The following is a 20686-nucleotide window of genomic DNA, read 5'->3' as shown; positions in this document are numbered from 1 at the left end:
CGCCCCGCCCTGGACCTCGGGCTCCCCGCCTCGTGACGCTGTCCTCCCTCTCTGCTCCCGCCCGCAGTGGCCGGTAGGGGTCCGTGGAGCGGGATGCGCCGAGCACGGAGCCCCGGGGTGGAAGGGGGAGCAAAGCCCCGCGGCCAGGGTCGCTGCTCCCTCGTCCCGCCCCCGAGCCATCGGGATGACTTGGGAAATCCCCAAGGGCCCCTTTAATGGCCCCCAAAGGGAGGATAAGGAGGAATGAGGAGTGGGGTGCCGGATTTGAGGGGCGGGGACAGACGGCATTGGGAGAGCTTTTTCCAGAAACTATACGAAGCCCAGCTCGGTGTCTGAGATCGCCCCAAAGGATTTCTCAGATAAGGCACCCCAGCAATTCTTTTCTTGTCGACTTTGTTCTTCTTTTCCCGGCGCGGAGACCCACGTACCGCGTGCTCCGAAGGCGGCCGCACACCCCAGCACCCAGCCTCGGTGCCGCCTTCCCGCCTGCCCTCTCCCGGAAAAGAGCGGCTCCAGCCCCCGCTTTCTGGGGCGCGGGTCCTGAAAGAGCTCCTACTGGTAGCGCTCCTGGACCCCCTCGTGACACTTCCTGTAGAGTGGGGTGAAAGTCTGGGGAGAATCGCCTTGCCACTGGCAAGAACAGAATTTCGCGTGGCCTTCGTCTGCATCCTCCTTTTCACAATGTCTTGATTTCCCCCGTGCACCTCCAGCTGGCTGCAGCACCGGCCCTCGTAGCTTGAAGAGCCCTTTAAGGGTCTGCAGAGCGAACTGCCCAGGGAGTGGGTTCCACCTGCCAGGGATTTTTTTAAACTGCTCCCAGCAATTCACAGGACACGCGACACAGGCAGCCCTGCCCGCTCAGTACCCGCCAGAGGCGAAACAGGTGAGTCCTTAAGGCAAACTGTGCTAAATGCAAAACAAGTACTGGAAGAAAAAAAAAGAGTGGGGTGGGGTAGGACGCGGTCCTCTGACCTCAGAATACCCCGGCTAGTTACTGGGAAGGATTTTTACTTTGCCCTTCACTTTTCATAATTTTGTAGGATTGTCCCGTGCCCACTAGAGGTCACCATAAAGAGTCATTTTGCTCTGGTTCTAGTGTGGATTCCTAGCGAAAAAACAGACACCTAAAAATTGGAATGCTCTCTCTCACAAAGTAAAATCACTCTAGGTGGCTTTGCATGTATGTATTTATTGAAGTGTAATTGATTTACAATATTTCAAGTGTACAGCAAAGTGATTCATATATGAATTCATATATATATATTCACATATATATTCTTTTCCATTATTGGTTATTACAAGATACTGAATATAGTTCCCTGTGCTGTACAGTAGGTCCTTGTTGGATGACTTCTAAAAGAATGAAAATCTGTCTAAGTTGTTTATCCTTAGACTTGAATAATTTCTCTTAAAAGCACTTAATGTGATTAAAAACTCAAAATTTAAAAAAAAAAGGAGTTATTTACTTGCAAAATAGCTACTATACCAGGATAACATCCTAAAGTAAATGAGTTTCAAGACAGAATCCAAGAAGGTAATGGTCATAAACTGACAGAAAGAGCAGAGCAGTCCAAGTAGCAAAATCTCAGGTGTGAAGGATTGGTCTATAAAGAAAGCTAATGCATTTGCTTGGCTGCAAGGATGGGGATCTCCACACAGAATTTAGATTTCATCCAATAAGCCTGTGGGATCCCTGAAGGTTTTAATAATAGAACTGACTTTATTTCAGGAAGATCCTCTTGCCCTGTGGGTTATTCTAAGGAGAAGACCATGTCTGCAACCCGGGAATGAGAACCCCACTCCCAAATCTTTGTAGATGAGGGGGTCAATTCTGAAAAACACTGAGACAAAGGACGCAGCAGGGCTTGGAAATGGATTTGTTATAGCATGTGAGGATGCAGAAAAGTTTGCAGCTGCTAGCAGAGTGAAGAGCCTGGCTTCACACCAGCAAGAGCCAATTCCTCCAGGAATTGTTAAAAATACTTTCTAGAAGCATCACGGGCAAAAGAACACAGAACAACTCTTTCATCGATTATTTGTTTCAACATTACTATATTTCCTGTCTTCTCTAGCTGAACTCTCTTTAAAGTCTGTTGAGTGAACCAGTTGAGGAAATATCATATTTTAAATTAAATTTGAGCTTAGGAAACAAATTAATTTGATGACAATACAATTTGTGTCTCCTAGGTATATTTTCATAAAATATCTTAGATAGGTTTAAATAATTTCATTTGTTTCAAGAGTAATATTCTTATTTGATTTTAATATCATCAACCACTACTGCAGCAACAATACCCAAAGCTTTTTCTTAAAAAAAAGAAGACAATAAGATGCAGAAATGAGTGGCTTGTCTCAATATAATCTGGTTTAGAAAGTATTCTTAAAAACAATTTTATTCCTTTGTACTTTGAAAAGAAGATTATGTAGAGAATTATTACATCGAAATTCTTTTCTGGATTCTGGATGTATTTAGGGTCTTTGTATATAAATCTTTAGACTGCATTAAAATTTAAAGGCATCAGGCAGAATTTTAGAGTTTGAAAGCGATTTTCTAGTCTCAGTTGATAAGCTTGTTATTTGGGGAGGAGTAACAAGGCTTCAAAGATGTGGCTGTAACTTGCTTAAGGTTCTGCATCCAGCAGCATCACGGTAGAGGCAAGGCTGGAACCCGATTTTCTGATTCCAAACTAGTCACTCCATCTCCAGGGCCTGCACGGCTGGCAAAACCTTCTATCTGATCTCTGCCCTCCAGTTCTTTCTTCGATCTGTGAAACCTGTGCTATGCCACTAGACAGCTCTTGCTTCTCTTTATTTTCATCGTCATTTTCCAGTTTAAGAACCTAAAAGGACTAAGGGTCTACAATTATAAATTGTCCTTATTAATACAGTCTTCACTGGTTCTTAGGGCCCTCTCAAGATCAAATCCTGACTGCACAACTTATTTGCTAAGTGACCTGAAACATGTTCCTTAATCTCTTTGCGCCTCAGTTTTCTCATCCCTAGAATAGAGAGAGCCATGGCTCCATCAGAGGGGTGATGTGAGCATTAAATGAGATGATGCAAGGGTGGTATACACCTCAATGCATGACACTGGGAAAAAAATCTTGCCTCGGATATGCCACCAGCCCAAGCAAGCCATGCGCATTCTCACTCTTGGGTTGTAAATAAATACAAATTGGATAAATGAATTGATTCATCTAAAAATGTGACCAATCACAGATAAATAACCCAAAACATCAAAAATTCAGTGAAAAGTTGTGACCTGTATATTGCTCATCTGCGTTGAACGTGGATTCCTTCATCACTTTGTACTGTACAAGTAGATGTATTCAAAATCCTTGAGCAAGTCGAACCTCTTGAAACCTCATTTCCTCATCTGGAAAATGAGAGTAACAGAGGGGTTTGTGGAAAGCTGAGCTTGTGGGTGCCCCGTAGGAAGGGCTTCCAACACTTGACCCCAAAATTTTATAAATTGAAATGCCCTGTGGCCACTACTGGTCCTTGCAGTTTACTTATCGACTCTGCCTTGAAAAGCTCTTGCTCTGCTGTTCATTGCTATTTCCAGGTCTTTGTGTTTACACCAATTTATTTCTCAACATCTGCAGCATCAGTGGATGCTTTAAAGAATCTGCTTTTTGAATGGAAATGTAGTCTTCCAGTGTCGCTAATTTTATGTGAAGGAAAAATTCTAATGACTTTGCCTATTATACCCAATTACCTCTGGAGAAGGGAAAGCCACAGCTTTCAATAAACTGCCCTCAGAACCGCCCCACCACACCGAGCCCATTCTTAAAGGTGAGTAACCAGTGAGGGACATGTCACCCCCCTCCCAAACCAAAGCCCTGGCCTTTTTATCTGCTCCACAACAATTTATGCTGTCCTGCAAGCAAAAGGAACACTGTCTTTAAAGCTTCAGCCTTGAGAGAGTCACTATGTAGTCTTTACAGAGAAGGCAAAATTTTACCTCTACCCTCTTAGGGTTCTTGACTGAGTTTGAGAATTAGATTGATGCAAGACAGATAAACAAGAGAAAAACATGCAGGAAGTTCCCTTGTGATGCAGTGAGTTAAGAATCCCCAAGCTGTCACTGCAAGTGGCTCAGGTCATTGTTTCCATACCTGCCCTGGGAACTTCCACATGCCATGGCTACAGCCAAAAAAAGAAAAAGAGTAGCACTTTCCTCCTTTTTTTTTTAATTTTTAAAAAATTTTTTTTACTTTCCTCCTTTTTAAGGAGGAAACTTTCATATGAGAGTTTTAGCTCCTTTTTTAGAAAGAAATAGGGGAGGGTTAGTGGAGGGGGGGTTGGCCACAGTGTACATCGGCTTGATAAAGGATCTCAGGTCCCAGACCAGAGACTGAACTCAGGTCACAGTGGTCAAAGCGCCACATCCTGACCACTAGACCACTAGGGAAGTTCCTAGAGCACCTTTCTTTCTTTTTTTCTTTTTCCTTTTTTTTTCTTTTTAAAAGTTTTGCTGAAGTGGAGTTCCCCATCGTGGTGCAGTGAAAACGAATCCGACTAGGAACCACAAGGTTGCAGATTCGATCCCTGGCCTTCTTCAGTGGGTTAAGGATCTGGCATTGCCGTGAGCTGCGTGTAGTGTAGGTCGCAGGCGCAGCTCGGATCTGATGTTGCTCTGGCTGTGGTGTAGGCCGGCAGCTGTAGCTCTGATTCCACCCCTAGCCTGGGAGCCTCCATATGCTGCAGGTGTGGGCGGCCCTAAAAAGCAAAAATAAAATAAAAATCCAAGTTTTACTGAAGTAAAGTTTGTACAACAGTGATTCGGTCCTACATGTACACACATTCATTCTTCTTCAGATTCTTTTCCCATATAGACCATCACAGAATATTGGGTAGAGTTCCCTGTGCTATACAGCAGATCCTCGCTGACCAGTCATTCCATATACCATATACCACTGTGTGCATAAGCCAGTCACAAACCGCCAGTCCATCCCTCCCCCCACCCCCTGTCCCCTTTGGTAATCATGCTTGCTTTCCAAGTCTGTGAGTCTGTTTCTGTTCTGTAACTAAGTTCATCTGTATCCTTTTTTTAAGATTCCACATATAAGAGATATCATGATGTTTGTCTTTCACCATCTACACTTAGTATGATAACCTCTAGGTCCGTCCATGTTGCCGCAAATGGCATTATTTCATTCTTCTTTATGGCTGAGTCATATTCCACTGTATATATATATACCACATCTTCTTTATCTGTTCCTCTGTCAGTGGACACTTAGAAGACTTCCATGTCTTGTCTATTGTACATAGCAGAGCAACTTATGTTTTTATAAGTGCCTTTAGCTCAAAATAATCCTTATGCCAAAGTAATGTATTTTGGGGTAGCATATTCTGCTACTCTTCTTCATTAACAGCAAAAACGTTTTTGGTGCCATCACAATGGCCCCTCTCCAGTTTCATCCTCACTCCCATCCTGCTGCTATGTTGCATTATGATGTGATGACCCTTCCCATCACCATTCAGGGTCCCTTGCTCCTTACAGTGACTAAGAGCCCTTTCTGTATGGCACCACAAGCTCAGCTTTCTATGAAAATGCTCTTATGATAATCCTCATTTTCCAGATGAGGAAATGAGGCTTCAAGAGGTTCAACTTGGGGAGTTCCCGTCGTGGTGCAGTGGTTAACGAATCCGACTAGGAACCATGAGGTTGCGAGTTCGGTCCCTGCCCTTGCTCAGTGGGTTAATGATCCGGCGTTGCCGTGAGCTGTGATGTATGTTGCAGACGCGGCTCGGATCCCGTGTTGCTGTGGCTCTGGCGTAGGCCGGTGGCTACAGCTCCGATTGGACCCCTAGCCTGGGAACCTCCATATGCCGTGGGAGCGGCCCAAGAGATAGCGATAGAAACAACAACAACAACAACATAAAGACAAAAGACAAAAAAAAAAAAAAAAAAAAAAAAAAGAGGTTCAACTTGCTCAAAACCCACAGTTCCTAATGAGTACCAGACCCACTACTGAAACCAAGGTCTCTGCAGGCTCTCTTGCCTCCCAAGCTGGCCCCCCACCAACTGTACTCTCTACCCAGTATCAAAAACCTCCAGGAAGGAAGGGAAGAGTCAGGTGAGACCAGAGGAAGCAATCTGACAAATCCTGAATGTGGGTCATTCTACAAGATAACTAATCATCAATGTCACTTTCATGTCCTGAAATATTTTATCAGGAGATGATAAGATGTCTGATATTTGATTTAAAATGATCAAGGGCAGGAGTTCCCATCGTGGCTCAGTGGTTAACGAATCTGACTAGGAACCATGAGGTTACGGGTTTGATCCCTGGCCTCGTTCAGTGGGTTAGGGATCCGGCGTTGCCGTGAGCTGTGGTATAGGTCGCAGACGTGCCTCGGATCCTGTGTTGCTGTGGCTGTGGTGCAGGCTGGCAGCTGCAGCTCTGATTCGACTCCTAGCCTGGGAACTTCCATATACTGTGGGTGCTGCCCTAAAAAGACAAAAGAAAAAAAAAAAGATATATGAATATGTATTTGGATGTAGATGTAGATACATGATAAGATTTGTGAAAGGATGTGTAAGATACGGTTATGGGTGGTGATTTCTTGGTGAGGGAGTGGAAAGGTCAGTGTAGAAAAGAGACCTACTTGTTATTGGTTATCATAAACACTTTGTCTTTTTTTTTTTTTTTAACCCAATGCACAAATTATGTTTTCAGTGTTTTAAAAAATAGTATTTTTAAAAAGAAAGAAAAATCTCAGCACATGTCCTCCTACCAAATTCTCTTGGGCCCATTCTAGCTGTGTCCTGCTTCCACCTCTGCTCAGTTCATCTGGGGCCATGCACCCTACCACTCCTGCTGCCCAGAACATTCTCGTCCAGAGCATTACATGGCCTATGTCTTCTTGTCAGTCAGGTCTCAGTTCAAATGTCACTTCCTCACAGAAGCCTTCCCTGACCACCATTCTAGCATAGCATTTTTATTTCCTTATCACCATAAAAAAAAAATTCCTCTTGGAATTCTCTGGTGGCCTAATGGGTTGGGGATCCAACATTGTCACTGCTGTGGCTTGAGTTTGATCCCTGGCCCAGGAACTTCCATGTGCCACAGACACAGCCAAACAAACAAACAAATAAAACGTGCTCATCCTCCTGTTCCTTAGCTATCATCTGTCTCCCCACCAGACTCTGCTCACTCCTTTTTTTGCTTTTGTTTTTTTGGGTTTTTTGGCCACACCTGAAGCATGCAGAAGTTCCCAGACCAGGGATCGAACTTGTGCCACAGCAGCGACCCAAGCTACTGTGGGGACAATGCTGGATCCTTAACCCGCTACATCGCAAGAGAATTCCTGCTTATTCCTTTTGAGAGCAGAGATCCTGGGTCTAATTCACAATGTTGTCCACAACTCCTGGAATAATGGACACCATTCTAGGTGTCCAGGCTTCTTCTAGCTCCAGTCTTCTTGTTTGAGCTCAGTAACTATTTGTTGAGTGAAGGAATAAATGACCATTACTGTTAATTAAAATGCATGTTCTCTGAGCGCTGAACTGGCAGTATCAGTGTATGCATATAGTAAGGCTGAAATTGACCAACTTGAGAAATCCAGGCTCTTTTTGAAAAAAACCACTTCAATTTTGCTAAATGGTTGGCATGCTGGCAGAGATTTTGGCACTATTTTCTGCCTTGTACTGCAGTGTATGCCAGCTTCCTGCAGAAGCCCTACTCATTTAGCCAGTCCCATCCCTGGGTCAGTGGATGACCCTATACTCCTTACCCAGCAGGTGCTTTAGTTAGAAAAATTCTTGGAATCAGTTCTAGTCGTGTCCAGTGATTCATCCATACCTATCCCTGACGGAAGGGAAGAGTGTGAAAGGAGCAGAGGGGCTGCAAGGAAAAAAGAACTGTCTGCCATTGAACTGAAAACTTCAAATGGACTAATTGAGAATTTGATCTCAATAAAATTGTTACCAAAAAATAAACTGTCCAGAAAGGACTGGATGTGGATCCAGGCAGTTCTGTGTGTCTTGGCTTACAAATTATAGGAAACAAAGAAATTTAAAAGACTGTTGCCCTGGGTGTTCCCTGGGTGGCTCAGCAGGTTAAGGGTCCAGCATTGTTTCTGCTGTAGCCTAAGTTCAATCTCTGCTTTTGTTTTTTTGGGTTTTTTGGCCACACCTGAAGCATGCAGAAGTTCCCAGACCAGGGATCAAACTTGTGCCACAGCAGCGACCCAAGCTACTGCGGGGACAATGCTGGATCCTTAACCCGCTACATCGCAAGAGAATTCCTGCTTATTCCTTTTGAGAGGAACTTCATGGTTCCTAGTCGGATTCATTAACCACTGTGCCATGACGGGAACTCTCCCAGGAAATTCTATATGCCATGGGCGCAGCCAAAAGAATAAAAAAATAAAATAAATAAAAGGATGTTGCCCTGGTAGTCAATGGACATCTCAGAGACCCAGCTGCCTGAACAGGTGCTCAAGATCGGGAGTGAAGCTTCCCAGCAAAGCAGGTCTTGAGCCCAGATGGCCAGGAAGTGGGAGCGCTAAGCAGAGAGGGATTCCCCGACTCTGCCCCTTATCACATCACAGGGCACCTTCAATCAGCCTGAGAGGAGTCTACTCACAAGAAAAATCAAAGACATTTTCAAAATGAATAGAAAGTTTCCTGCTGTGTTCTATCCATTCTGCAAAGAGAACTGCCTTTATCAACATTAGTGAACCAAAATTAACTGGTTTAGGAGTCAGCCTTCAAAAACACCTGCTGTTCTTATCCTTCTGTCCCCATAACAATCTGTTTCCCTGCCTCACAATCCCAGCCCTCCAACCCCCCATGCCCAGCGCTATTATTTCTGCCTCAGAGGAAATATTGGGGCTGGGGTTGACTGAAGCGAAGAGTACGACATTCCTGGAAATGATCTTCTCATTGTAAATGCAACCAAAATAGCATTGGCTCCACACTTAATAATTGATATACTCTTCAACTGCAATTGCATTTTTCTCCAAGGTACAGGATTTAAAATACAGACTATTTTCCTCCGCTTCTTAAATGGAGATAAAATAATCCAATTCTGGTGAGAGTGATCCCATTACCCTTCTATGGCAAAAAAAAAAAAAACTCCAGGCATTTGCCTCGGTTTTCCCTAAGATACATGTTCTCACACGTTAGCAAAAAAAAAAAAAAAAGAGAGAGAGAGAGAGAAAGAAAAGGCTCTTAGTGGAAAGCTAAGAGGTACAGCAATCTGGAAGATTTGCAGTTTCAAAAGAAGGTTTGGAGCTGATGCAATTAGGTTGGTATAAGCCTGTCTCCGGCCTGGGTCAGAGAATAGAGCCAATGGCTCAGCAGAAAATGCAGAAATAAGTGTCGGCTTTACCTCCATGTGCCTGTTGCAGATGTGCAACCTCAGATCCTGTCCCCATAGGACCTTCCTCTGCCTGCAAGGAACCTTGCCCTCTGCTTAAGATTTGTTAGTACCTTAGGTCTTCCAAGTAGGATTTGTCCTTTTTAGAGGAAAGTAATCACAAATAAAAATCTTTGTGACAAAAGACACTGAGAAGCTTTTTATACTCTTTCACTAGCTTCTATTGTGATGGATGAAACTGCAAGAACAATGGCAGTAGAGCAAACTGTCCACGTAAATCTACAAAGAAAGAAGAAAATAGACTTACTAGGTTTCCTTTGATGATGACAAGGCATTCTTTTCTCTAGATACAGTGTGCCTTTAACTTAGAGGATGTGGAAGGTTTAGCAAACACGCAACGACTGTAGCAGTGGTCTATGGCAATAGTGACAGGTACTTAAGGAAAAGGGATAAATTGTGAAGACAACTTCCACTGAATCAAATTAATCAAGCCTTTTTTGTTTTGTTTTGTTTTGTCTTTTTGCCTTTTCTAGGGCCGCTCCCGCGGCATATGGAGGTTCCCAGGCTAGGGGTCGAGTCGGAGCTGTAGCCACCGGCCTACGCCAGAGCCACAACAACGCAGGATCCGAGCTGCATCTGCAACCTACACCACAGCTCACGACAAGGCCGGATCGTTAACCCACTGAGCAAGGCCAGGGATCGAACCTGCAACCTCATGGTTCCTAGTCGGATTCGTTAACCATTGCGCCACAACGGGAGCTCCAAGACTTTCAATTTATATAGCTCATTGTGATTTCACCCTAGTAACCAACTCAAGAGTGATAGTTATATTCTGTATAGATTAAATATTACTGAGCCATCCCCTTACTCCGAGGACCCTTAAGAAAACTCTAGTTTTGGAGTTCCTGACGTGGCTCGGTGGAAACAAATCTGACTAGCATCCATGAGGACTCAGGTTCCTTAACCACTTAACTCAGTGGGTTAAGGATCAATGCTCCCGGATTGAGAAAATGTTAAGCCTGCAAATAATTGTGCCACTTTACTTGATTCAGTCACCGTAAGATCCCCTAGGAGAATGTTTACTCTGGGAGTTCCAGTCATGACTCAGCTGTAACAAACCCAACTAGTATCCATGAGAACTTGGGTTCAATTCCTGGTCTCACTCAGTGGGTTAAGGATCCAGCGTTGCCGTGAGCTGTGGTATAGGTCATAGATGCCATTCGGATCCCAAGTTGCTGTGGCTGTGCTGCAGGCCAGCAGCTGTAGCTCTTATTCGGCACCTAGCCTGGGAACTTCCTATGCTGCTGGTGCAGCTCTAAAAAGACAAAAAAAAAAAAAAAAAAAAAAAAAAAATTATTCTGCACTCACTTCTAACCTGCTAAATAATCAACTTGGCACACAGGAAAGGCTAGCACTTCCAGCTACACCTTCAGTGGACACCTCATTTCATCTCTACCTTAGCAAGCACCTTGTTAGACGTTTAAGGTATTTTTTGGATGTTAAACTGTAGTGATGTATATTTTAAAAGCTAACTGGGAAAAAAAAAAAAGCTAACTGGGATTGGCGAGATTATAAGGGATAAAGTAAGAACTGCTTGGAAGACTGGTCCCTATTCAGAATTTGACTGGGAGTTCCCTGGTGGCTCAGTGTGTTGAGGATCCAATGGGTTTGATCCCTGGCCCAGGAACTTCCATTTGCCTCATGAAGTCAAAAAAAAAAAAAAAAAAAAAAAAAAAAAGAATTTGGTGTCTCATTGTGGCACAGTATAACAATCCCTGAGGATGAGGGTTTGATCCCTGGCCTAGCTAAGTGGGTTGAGGATCTGGCGTTGCCTTGAGCTGTAGTGTGGGTCACAGATGCACTCAGATCCTCTGTTGCTGTGGTTGTGGTGTAGGCTGGCACCTACAGCTCCAATTCAACTCCTAGTCTACGAACTATGCCGTGGATACAGCCCTAAAAAGCAAAAAAAAAATTGACTGAGAAAGGATTTATAATCATTGAACTTGAGTAGGTCAATATTCTTGGTAAAACAATGATCATTAGAACTGAGCATTTCAGAGGCTAAAAGATGAACCTTCCTGAGAGGGCCACTAGGAGGCATAGGAAGGAAAGAGCAGTGACAGCATCCTGGAAAGGGGGTCGACTCCAAGTTAAGAAGGGAGTGGCCTCAGAGGTCACCCAGCCAATGATGACACTGAACCTAAAGATAGCCAGAGCCTTGGCTCCATGGAAGAGTCTAACCAGGCTTATGAGGACGCTGAGAAGCAGTCTATAGATAGCCATATAGGACAGAGAAAAGCAGAACCTCCAGGGCAGAGAAAGAGGGCTACCAGGAGGAACATCAGGAATATTAGACTATTAGGCCCTGCCGACTTGAAGCGCTGGAGTCAGTGGGCTGGGCACTAGGAGAAGCTGAGAGGGCCAGAGGAGTACCAAGAGAGCCAGGCAGCCCAGGCTGGTCCGAGGGGCAAATGGGGACTCATGCCCCGGAAGGCCCTGGAAGGATCTGACTGCCATCAGACCCAGCAGCGCTGCGCTCTTCCTCCACCTCAGGTTGAAAGGCAGAGTGAGAGCTTATGAAATCCCTGGTCGGCAATAATGACAATTGGGCATATCATAGTTATTTTAGAATAAGAAAGCTGCATTCCGTTAGCTCACTATTTCTTTTCTTTCTTTTTTTTTTTTTTTTTTTGCTATTTTCAGGGCCACACCCTTGGCATATGGAGGTTCCCAGGCTAGGGGTTGCATCCGAGCTGTAGTCGCCAGCCTACACCACAACCACTAGCTCGCTATTTCTATATTATTTGTAAAAAAAAACTACACTTTTACATTTTCGTGTGTGTGCGCACATGTGTTTTAAAAACTCTTTCTGGAGTTCCCATCATGGCACAGCAGAAACGAATCCAACTAGGAACCATGAGGTTACGTGTTCGATCCCCGGCCTTGTTCAGTGGGCTAAGGATCTGGCATTGCTGTGAGCTGTGGTGTAGTCCGGTAGCTACAGCTCCAATTGGACCCCTAGCCTGGGAACCTCAACCTCCATATGCAGCAGGTGCAGCCCTAAAAATAAAAAAATAATTTTTTTAATTAAAAAAAATAAGAGCTCTCTCTGTAAAATCCGTCTGTGTTTGTTAAATTGAAGGGTGAGGGATACTTTGGCTATGCTTGGTTTTCAGGGTGGCAGCAGCAAAGATAAATTATTAAAAACGCCATAAATACTGCTCCCCTTTCCTTCAGTCCAGGTGTTTTATTATTATTATTACTACTATTAAGCACAGAAAATACACATATCTTCATGAAACTCAATCCTTTTCTGGTGTAGGGTCCCCACCCAACCCAGTGCTCTAGGTATACAGATGACTTCTTCTCTCCTTCCCCAACAAAGATTTTATACAATCCTAATTTTTACAGGCTTACAAACTCAAGGCAAATGTAATAGTTTTATTTTACAAATGACAATGCCCTTTTCTTAGGAAGGAAGAAAATGGCTGCAGGAGCTTATGTCTAGACTTGAAACAGTAAATGTGACTGAAAAATCTAGTGGGCATCAGTCCAGCCAAAGCCCATTTAAGCGGCTTTAAAATATAGAGAGGAAGGAAATGAGAGAATGGAGAGCAAAGTAGACAAAGAAATTAGAAGTCAAATGGAAACAAAATTCGGCCTACGCACATGTGTCGTACACTTTACCTTAGGTCAGGAAATAGTAAAGGAGGAAAATATTGTTGAACCCACCTGGTGCCCAGAACTTGGTTTCTAATATGATTCTCCAGTAAAAGGAACCAGGACTCCATGGAAAAATGACTGATTCTAGGGCTGGGACAGAAAATATACGCAATAAACCTAAAGTATCATATACTGCTACAAAGTAAGGAAGGACTAAAAAAAAACCAGAAACTATCACAATGATGGTGGTATCTCAAAGCAACAGAAAAGTCAACTGAAAGAGCTTTCAATGGCCCAAGCTGGAGTCAAAAAAATAAAGTAGTATTAGATTATAACCTCAAGAGTGAAATAAACATCCATGAGTCCATACTAATGTAAATAAATGATGGATTAAATAAATAAATAAGGAGAAAAGACAAATCTCCCGATAATTTGTGTAGGTGCCCCATTCCCAAAGGAGGTAGAACATAACTCCTCACTCCTTAACTGCAAGTTGTTCATGGTGACATCCTTGCAAAGGGTGTGGTATAGAAAGGTGGGAAAAAAGAGTAACTTTTGGAGTTCCCCTCATGGCTCAGTGGTAAACGAACCCGACTAGTAACCATGAGGTTGCAGGTTTGATCCCTGGCCTCTCTTGTGGGTTAAGGATCCGGCATTGCTGTAAGCTGTGGTGTAGGTCACAGACAAGGTTCAGATCCCAGGTTGCTGCGCCTGTGGCGTAGGCCGGTGGCTACAGCTCCGGTTAGACCCCTAGCCTGGGAACCTCCATGTGCCACGGGTGCGGCCCTAGAAAAGACAAAATAAATAAATAAAAAATTTGAAAAAGAAAAAGAAAAATAACTTTAGGTAGAAAAAACTGGCAAACTGCTCCAGCCAGATGATCAAGGTCAACATCACCAATGATACAAGGTACTGAGAATAGCGCTTCACCTCCCCAAACCCACAACCCCAATCTAATCATGAGAAAAATATCAGACAAATTCCAATAGAGGGACATTCTAAGAAGACCCTACAAGTATCCCTCAAAACTGTCAAGGTCACCAAAAACCAGGAAAGTCTGAGACATTGTCACAGCCAAGAGAGATTAAGGAGACATGACAACGAAATGCAATATGGTATCCTGGATGGGATCCAGGGACAGAAAAAAGGACATTAGGCTAAAAAACTAAGGAAATCTGAATAAGCTATGAACTTATAGTCAATAATAATGTATCATATTGGTTCATTAATTGTAACAAATGTACCAGGCAAGGCGTTAATAACAGGAGAAACTGATTGTGCAGTGTATGGGAAACTCTCTGTTCTTTCTCAAATTTTTCATAAGCCTAAAACTGTTCTAAAAATAAAGTTTATTCTTTAATCAGGGCACTGGAGGGAATTCCCTGGTGGTCTAGGAGGATAAAAATCCACCGTCATCACTGCTGTGGCTCAGGTCACTATGGTGGCATGGGTTCAGTCCCTGGCCCCGGATGTTTTGTGTGCTGTGGGTGCAGCAGCCAATAAATAAATAAATATGGTAGAGCTTCAAGAAAAATGCAAACACCGGTCAGGGTAGCGAGCTCATGACAGGTCTCAAAAAGGGAAGGTAAGGGTATTAGAGACACTTTTAGTAGCAGTTCCCTCCTGGGAATGTTGCAAAGCATAAAATGGCAAGCTGGAACTCTGCCAAGATTACCACTGTCTAGGCGTGTTCCAAACGTGTACACAATCTCAAAACTACTTCCAAGGCTCAGCTACTTTGAATAGCCCTGTCCTATTCTTTGGTTTTTGCACCTCCCCTGCTGGGCATCAGCACTTAAACGTAAGCTTGTAAAGCTTCCTGAACCAGGGTATGACCAGGTATTTGGATAGTAATTCCTGTGACAGTTTTCCCTTCTCTGGAAACAGGTTCAATATATGGGTGGCACCGAGGGGTCATTTCTGTGTCTCCTCCCTGCTCCTGGCTGGGGCGTGCTGATGAGGGTTGACAGCTGGTCCAGCCTGGGACAGTCACGTTCTCCTGCCTGTGAATCTGGAGCATTCAATGAATCAATATTAAGCCCGAGGGCTTGGGGAGCTGAATCCAGAGTACTGCCCTAGAGAAAGTGTCCGTGACCTCTGGCTGCCAAGGTCCCTGTAGCTATGCCAGAGCCTATTCTTTCTGAGATCTGATTACTTAGCTCCTTCATATCTAGAGAAGCTTTCCACTAAATTCTCAATTTTTTTCTTGCAATCAAAAGAACTTTAATTAACACAAACTTCAACATATATTTATCAGGTACTCTATGTAGTTACTGCGCTAGCCTCTGGGAATTTGGGGATGCAAAGATGAGTTTTTAATTACTCCTTACCCTAAAGGGATTCATAGTTGAATCTGTATTCCTTGAACCTGACTTCAAAATGCTAAATGTGCGCTGACCCAGGGTCTCCTCTTCCTCCTTGCTGCTGGAATCTAGACAAGACAAAGACCCCCATTTCAACCAGGGAGATAAGCCATAGGGGATGGAGGAACCACAAGAAGAAAGAACCTGACCCCTAAAAGACCATAACAAGCTGAGTTAGCTGCTGACCTAAACACTCATCTTTGATGTTATACAAGAGGGAAATCAGCTTCCTTGTTCTTTTAATTTTGTTTTGTTTTTTGGGTTTTATTGTTCTGGCCATGCCCACAGCATGTGGGATGGTGCTATGGTCTCTCTCTAAGAATCAGCAAGCACTAAAACCCTAAAGCTTTATATTTTGGTAATGGTGGAAGAGAAAAACAAATGAATAACTATATGGTCATTATTATTAAAAATAAAAAAGAAGAAGAAGAAGAAGTTCCCATTGTGGCTCAGCAGAAATGAATCTGACTAGTATCCAAGAGGATGCAAGTTTGATCCCTGGCCCCACTCAGTTGGTTCTGGCATTGCCATGAGCTGAGGCGTAGGTCGCAGACATGTCTTGACCTGGCATTGCTGTGGCTGTGGTGTAGACCAGCGGCTACAACTCTGACTCAACCCCTATCCTTAGAACCTCCAGCGGCTACAACTCTGATTTGACCCCTAGCCAAAGAACCTCCATATGCCACAGGTGTGCGCCTAAAAAGCAAAAAAACAAGAAAAGAAAAAAGAAAAAAAAAGAGGCAGCACCTGCACTAAGGCCACCTTCCAGGTCTAAAGGCTAACTTTCAACCTGAAGGCCCCTAACTCTATGACATACAATTGAATTACCAAAGCCTGAACCCTCTTGGGTCTCTTGAGAGTAAGGCATGGCAGCATGGCAGGTGCATGAAGTCCTATTAGTTCTACATTTCAATGTCAATCCCTCCTTTACCACAGAGAAAGAACTGCCATATCAATCCAGGTTTTCCCAGCCCGCCTGAGTTCCAGGACTCCAAATATCATCTAAAGAAGTCCACAACCAGATAAACCTACCCAGACCTAGAAACCATTGCCCAGAACCAATGATAACACGAATGTGATACCCAGGCGTTCTATCACCCAGAGAAAGACAGGTGCAAAGGTGACTGCCAACCTCCATAGTTGGTTGTTTGTCCTTTTGGGTGAGGCCAGGATTCGTGGCTCTGCCTGTGACCCACAATTCTCTGAAGGCCTCCAGGGTCCTGCCAAGGTGACTAACTCATTCCTTGGAATGTCTCTTGGCTCTGCCAACACTCAGCGTGCTCTGCCATGTGAACCCAGACAAAGGACAGGCACCCTGAGGACAGGCACATTCACCCTCATCTCTGGGTACACTGAAGGTTGGCCTGGGGAGTTCCCTGGTGACACAGCAGGTTAAGTATGCGGGTTTTGTCACTGCAGTGGCTCGAGTTGCTGCTGTGGCACAAGTTGGATCCTTGGTCTGGGAACTTCTGCATGCCACGAGTGTGGCCCCCAAAAAAGGAAGAAAGGAAAGAAAGATGGCCTGTGCAAGAATTTGTTTCCAAACCCACACTGTGTCTGGATCATGATTCATTTTATTCACTCCTTCATGTAACATTTATTGAGAAATTACTATGTGCTGGGCACTGTTCTGTTATCTGAAAGTACAATAAACAAAATGAAGTATATGTAGCTTGGGAGCTTTTGTTCTAGGGGAGAAAAGGAAATGATGTGTTCTTGCTGTGGCTTCAATCTTGTCTCCATGAAGATTTGGGTTAGATCCCTGGCCTTGCTCTTTGTTGCCACAAGCTGCAGTGTAAGTCACAGATATGGTTCAGCTTGGATCCCATGTTGCTGTGGCTGTGGCATAGGCCCCAGCTGTAGCTTCAATTTGGCCCCTAGCCCGGGAACCACAGTATGCTCTAGGTCTAGCCATATTTTTTAAAAAAAGTAATTATATAAAATCCTGCCAGTAGTCAAAACTGTGGAGTTTGCCTCTGGTGCAGTGGGTTAAGGATCTGGCACTGCTAGTGCAGAGGCTTGATTTGCTGCTGTGGCATGGGTTCGGTCCCTGACCTGGGAACTTCTGCATGCTGCCAGCATGGCCAAAAAAAAAAAAAATGTGAAATAAAATGTAATAATACTTTTCTTAAAATAAGTATATAGCATGTTAGACACTGATGAGGGCTATGAAGAAAAAGCAGGGTCAGTGTGCTGGCTTGCTCTTTTAGATAGAGTGGTCAAGGAAGGCTTCTGCATTCAGCAAAAACTTCAGTCAGAGTTCCCATTGTGGTGCGGTGGAAACGAATCCAACTAGGAACCATGAGGTTGAGGGTTCGATCCCTGACCCTGCTCCGTGGGTTAAGGATCCAGCGTTGCTTTGGCTGTAGTGTAGGCCAGCAGTTGTAGCTCCGATTAAACCCATAGCCTGGGAACCTCCATATGCTGCAGATGCAGCCCTAAAAAGCAAAACACACAAAAAACTTCAGTGAAGGAGGGGTGCAAAGGCCCTGAGGCAGCGACATGCTTAGCGTGTCAGAGGAACGCAGAGAAGCCCTGCCTAATTTTGTCTCCTGTGAGTCATTCCATCTACTCCCTCCCTTCCTGCCTGCCTCCCTTCTTCTCTCTGTCCTTCCTTTTCTTCCTTCCTTCTCTTTACTGAAAACACATGTTTGAGTGTTTGGATTGGAAGGAGAACAGTTGGATGTGGTCCTGAGACTATGTTCACCTGCAGCTGTGAACGCTTTAAGGCGTAAGTCCTCTTGGCCTCCCAGGAGTTGTAGGTAGGCAGACAGATAATAGAGGCTTAAAGAGCCCAGAGAATGTATGTTAACTCAAAGTTCAGTCTTATCACATATTACAAACAATTTTTCTTTTTCATAAAAAAGTGCTGGGTTTTGGGGTTTTTTTTTCTTTTTATGGCCAAACCTGTGGCATATGGAAGTTCCCAGGCTAGGGGTTGAATCGGAGCTGTAGCTACAGGCCTACACCACAGCCACAACAGATCCCAGCCACATCTAACGCCAGATCCTCAACCCACTGAGCGAAGCCATGGATGGAACTTGCCTCTTCATGGACACTATGTCGAGTTCTTTTAACCCACTGAGCCACAAAGGAAGTCCAAAAGTGCCATTTCTTGATAAATAAAATATCAGAATTCTCTTGTGAAGTCCCAAGTCTTCCTCTCCTCTTTTTTTTTTTTTTTTCTTTTTAAGCCCACACCCTTGGCATATGGAAGTTTCCAAGCTAAGGGTTAAATCAGAGCTGCAGTTGCCGGCCTACGCCACAGCTACAGCAATGTGGGATCCAAGCTGTCTATAACCTATACCACAGATTATAGCAACACTGGATCCTTAGCCCACTGAGTGAGGCCAGGGATCAAACCCACATCCCCATGGACACTAATTGGGTTCATAACCTCCTGAGCCACAATGGGAACTCCTGCTGTTTTTCATTTGTTTTTGTGTTGTTTTGTTTGGGGGTTATGCTCACGGCATACAGAAGTTTGTAGGCCAGGGATTGAACTGAACCCTTGCTACAGCAGCGACCAGGTGACCAGAGCTACTACAGTGACAATGTCTGATCCTTAACCTGCTAAGCCATCAGGGCACTCCTCCTCTACTAGTTAGTGAGTGCTTCATTCTCAGCAGGAGTGCATAACGCCTGAATACTATCACCATATGTTAAAAGATCCATCCTTCTGGAGTTCCCATCATGGCACAGTGGTTAACGAATCCGACTAGAAACCATGAGGTTGCGGGTTCGATCCCTGCCCTTGCTCAGTGGGTTAACGATCTGGCGTTGCCCTGAGCTGTGGTGTAGGCTGCAGACGTGGCTCGGATCCCGCGTTGCTGTGGCTCTGGTGTAGGCCGGCGGCTACAGCTCCGATTTGACCCCTAGCCTGGGAACCTCCATATGCCGCGGGAAGCGGCCCTAGAAAAAGCAAAAAGACAAAAAAAAAAAAAAAAAAATCCATCCTTCCTTGAAATAGCATGAGCTTTCATTACTCTCTAGGCAGCAAATGTCTTTACAGCCAGCCAAAGAAATTGCCTATTTCTCTTGTAGAAGGATTAGCTTTAGGATATAGATCTGGCCATTTGAATCCTAGCTTTATCAATCATTAGCTATATGATCTTAGGAAAATCACCTACCTTCTCCGAGCATGTTTTTTCCATCTATTTTAGCTATTTTCAATCATTTTGTGTTTTTGGTTTGCTTTTTTTTTTTTTTCGCCACACCCATGCCATGGGGAAGTTCCTTGGCTAGAGCTCAAACCCGTGCCTCAGCAGTGACGACTCCAGATACTTGACCCACTGCGTCACCAGGCAACTCACTAGGTAGTGGAGCCATTTAAAAAATGAAAGGCTCAGGAGTTCCCGTCGTGGCGCAGTGGTTAACGAATCCGACTAGGAACCATGAGGTTGCGGGTTCGGTCCCTGCCCTTGCTCAGTGGGTTAAGGATCCGGCGTTGCCGTGAGCTGTGGTGTAGGTTGCAGACGCGGCTCGGATCCCACGTTGCTGTGGCCCTGGCGTAGGCCGGTGGCTACAGCCTGGGAACCTCCATATGCCGCAGGAGCGGCCCAAGAAATAGCAACAACAACAACAACAACAACAAAAGGAGTTCCCTTGTGGCATAGTAAGATAAGGCTCTGGCATTGTCATTGCAGCAGTTCAGGTCGCTGCTGTAGTGTGGGTTGGATCCCTGGCCTGGAGAATTTTACATGCTGAGGTATGGCCAAAAAAGAAGAAAAAGAAAGACAATATAAAACTTTAATGTTTAAATAGATAAAAGATGCCCTGTTCAGGTTGAAAAGAAGCTTGGAGTACTACCCTTTGCTCCCCCTGTATATTACTCCAGGCAGCCCTCAGAGGAGCTCCACAAACTGGAAACTTAATAGGACAGTTTGAAGGTTACTGCTCTACCCACAGGAATTATCACAACTTCATCAGCCTCATGCTTCAGGGCCTCATCTATCTTTAGGTGCCAAGGGCTGTGTAATAACCTCCTGCCCTTGGCCACTGCAGGCCAAGAGAGAAAAGGCCCTTCTGCCTTTACCTTGCCTGTAGCCCAGTTTTTATTTCTAATTTGAGGACTTGCCAGTTTCCCAAGTGATTGACATCAAGAATAAACTCACTCCTTGGGTGTTTCTACCTCCCACTCTGTTCAAGATTTTAACTCTTATGGAGTTCTTTTGTAGTGCCGTAGGTTAAGGATCCAGCATTGTCACTGCAGTGGCTTGGGTTGCTGCTGTCGCATGGATTCAGTCCCTGGCCCAGGAACTTTCACATGCTGAGGGCTCGGCCAAAAGAAAAAAAAGATCTTAACTTTATCAATCATTAGCTATATGA

The 20686-nt window shown here is 44.4% G+C and overlaps 1 protein-coding gene across 7 annotated transcripts in view; it reads left to right on the top strand.

The window, feature by feature from the left end:
* The first annotated feature begins 106 nt into the window (after positions 1–106).
* MTA3 (metastasis associated 1 family member 3) overlaps positions 107–20686 on the top strand; it is a 229338-nt gene continuing 208758 nt past the window's right edge. For all 7 annotated transcript variants that reach the window (XR_014842082.1, XR_014842081.1, XM_085019424.1 and 4 more), the window contains exon 1: positions 107–883. The gene's annotated coding sequence lies outside the window, so the exon portion shown is untranslated. The remainder of the gene's footprint in view (positions 884–20686) is intronic.

This window comes from Sus scrofa, chromosome 3, assembly GCF_054392235.1.
Source record: "Sus scrofa isolate SSC_HxYL_T2T_F1_AM1 chromosome 3, Sscrofa_HxYL_maternal_Yorkshire_Landrace_v2.0, whole genome shotgun sequence".
NCBI classification, from domain to species: domain Eukaryota; kingdom Metazoa; phylum Chordata; class Mammalia; order Artiodactyla; family Suidae; genus Sus; species Sus scrofa.
Note: the sequence above shows the minus strand (reverse complement) of the source record. Positions and strands in the feature narration are given on the sequence as shown.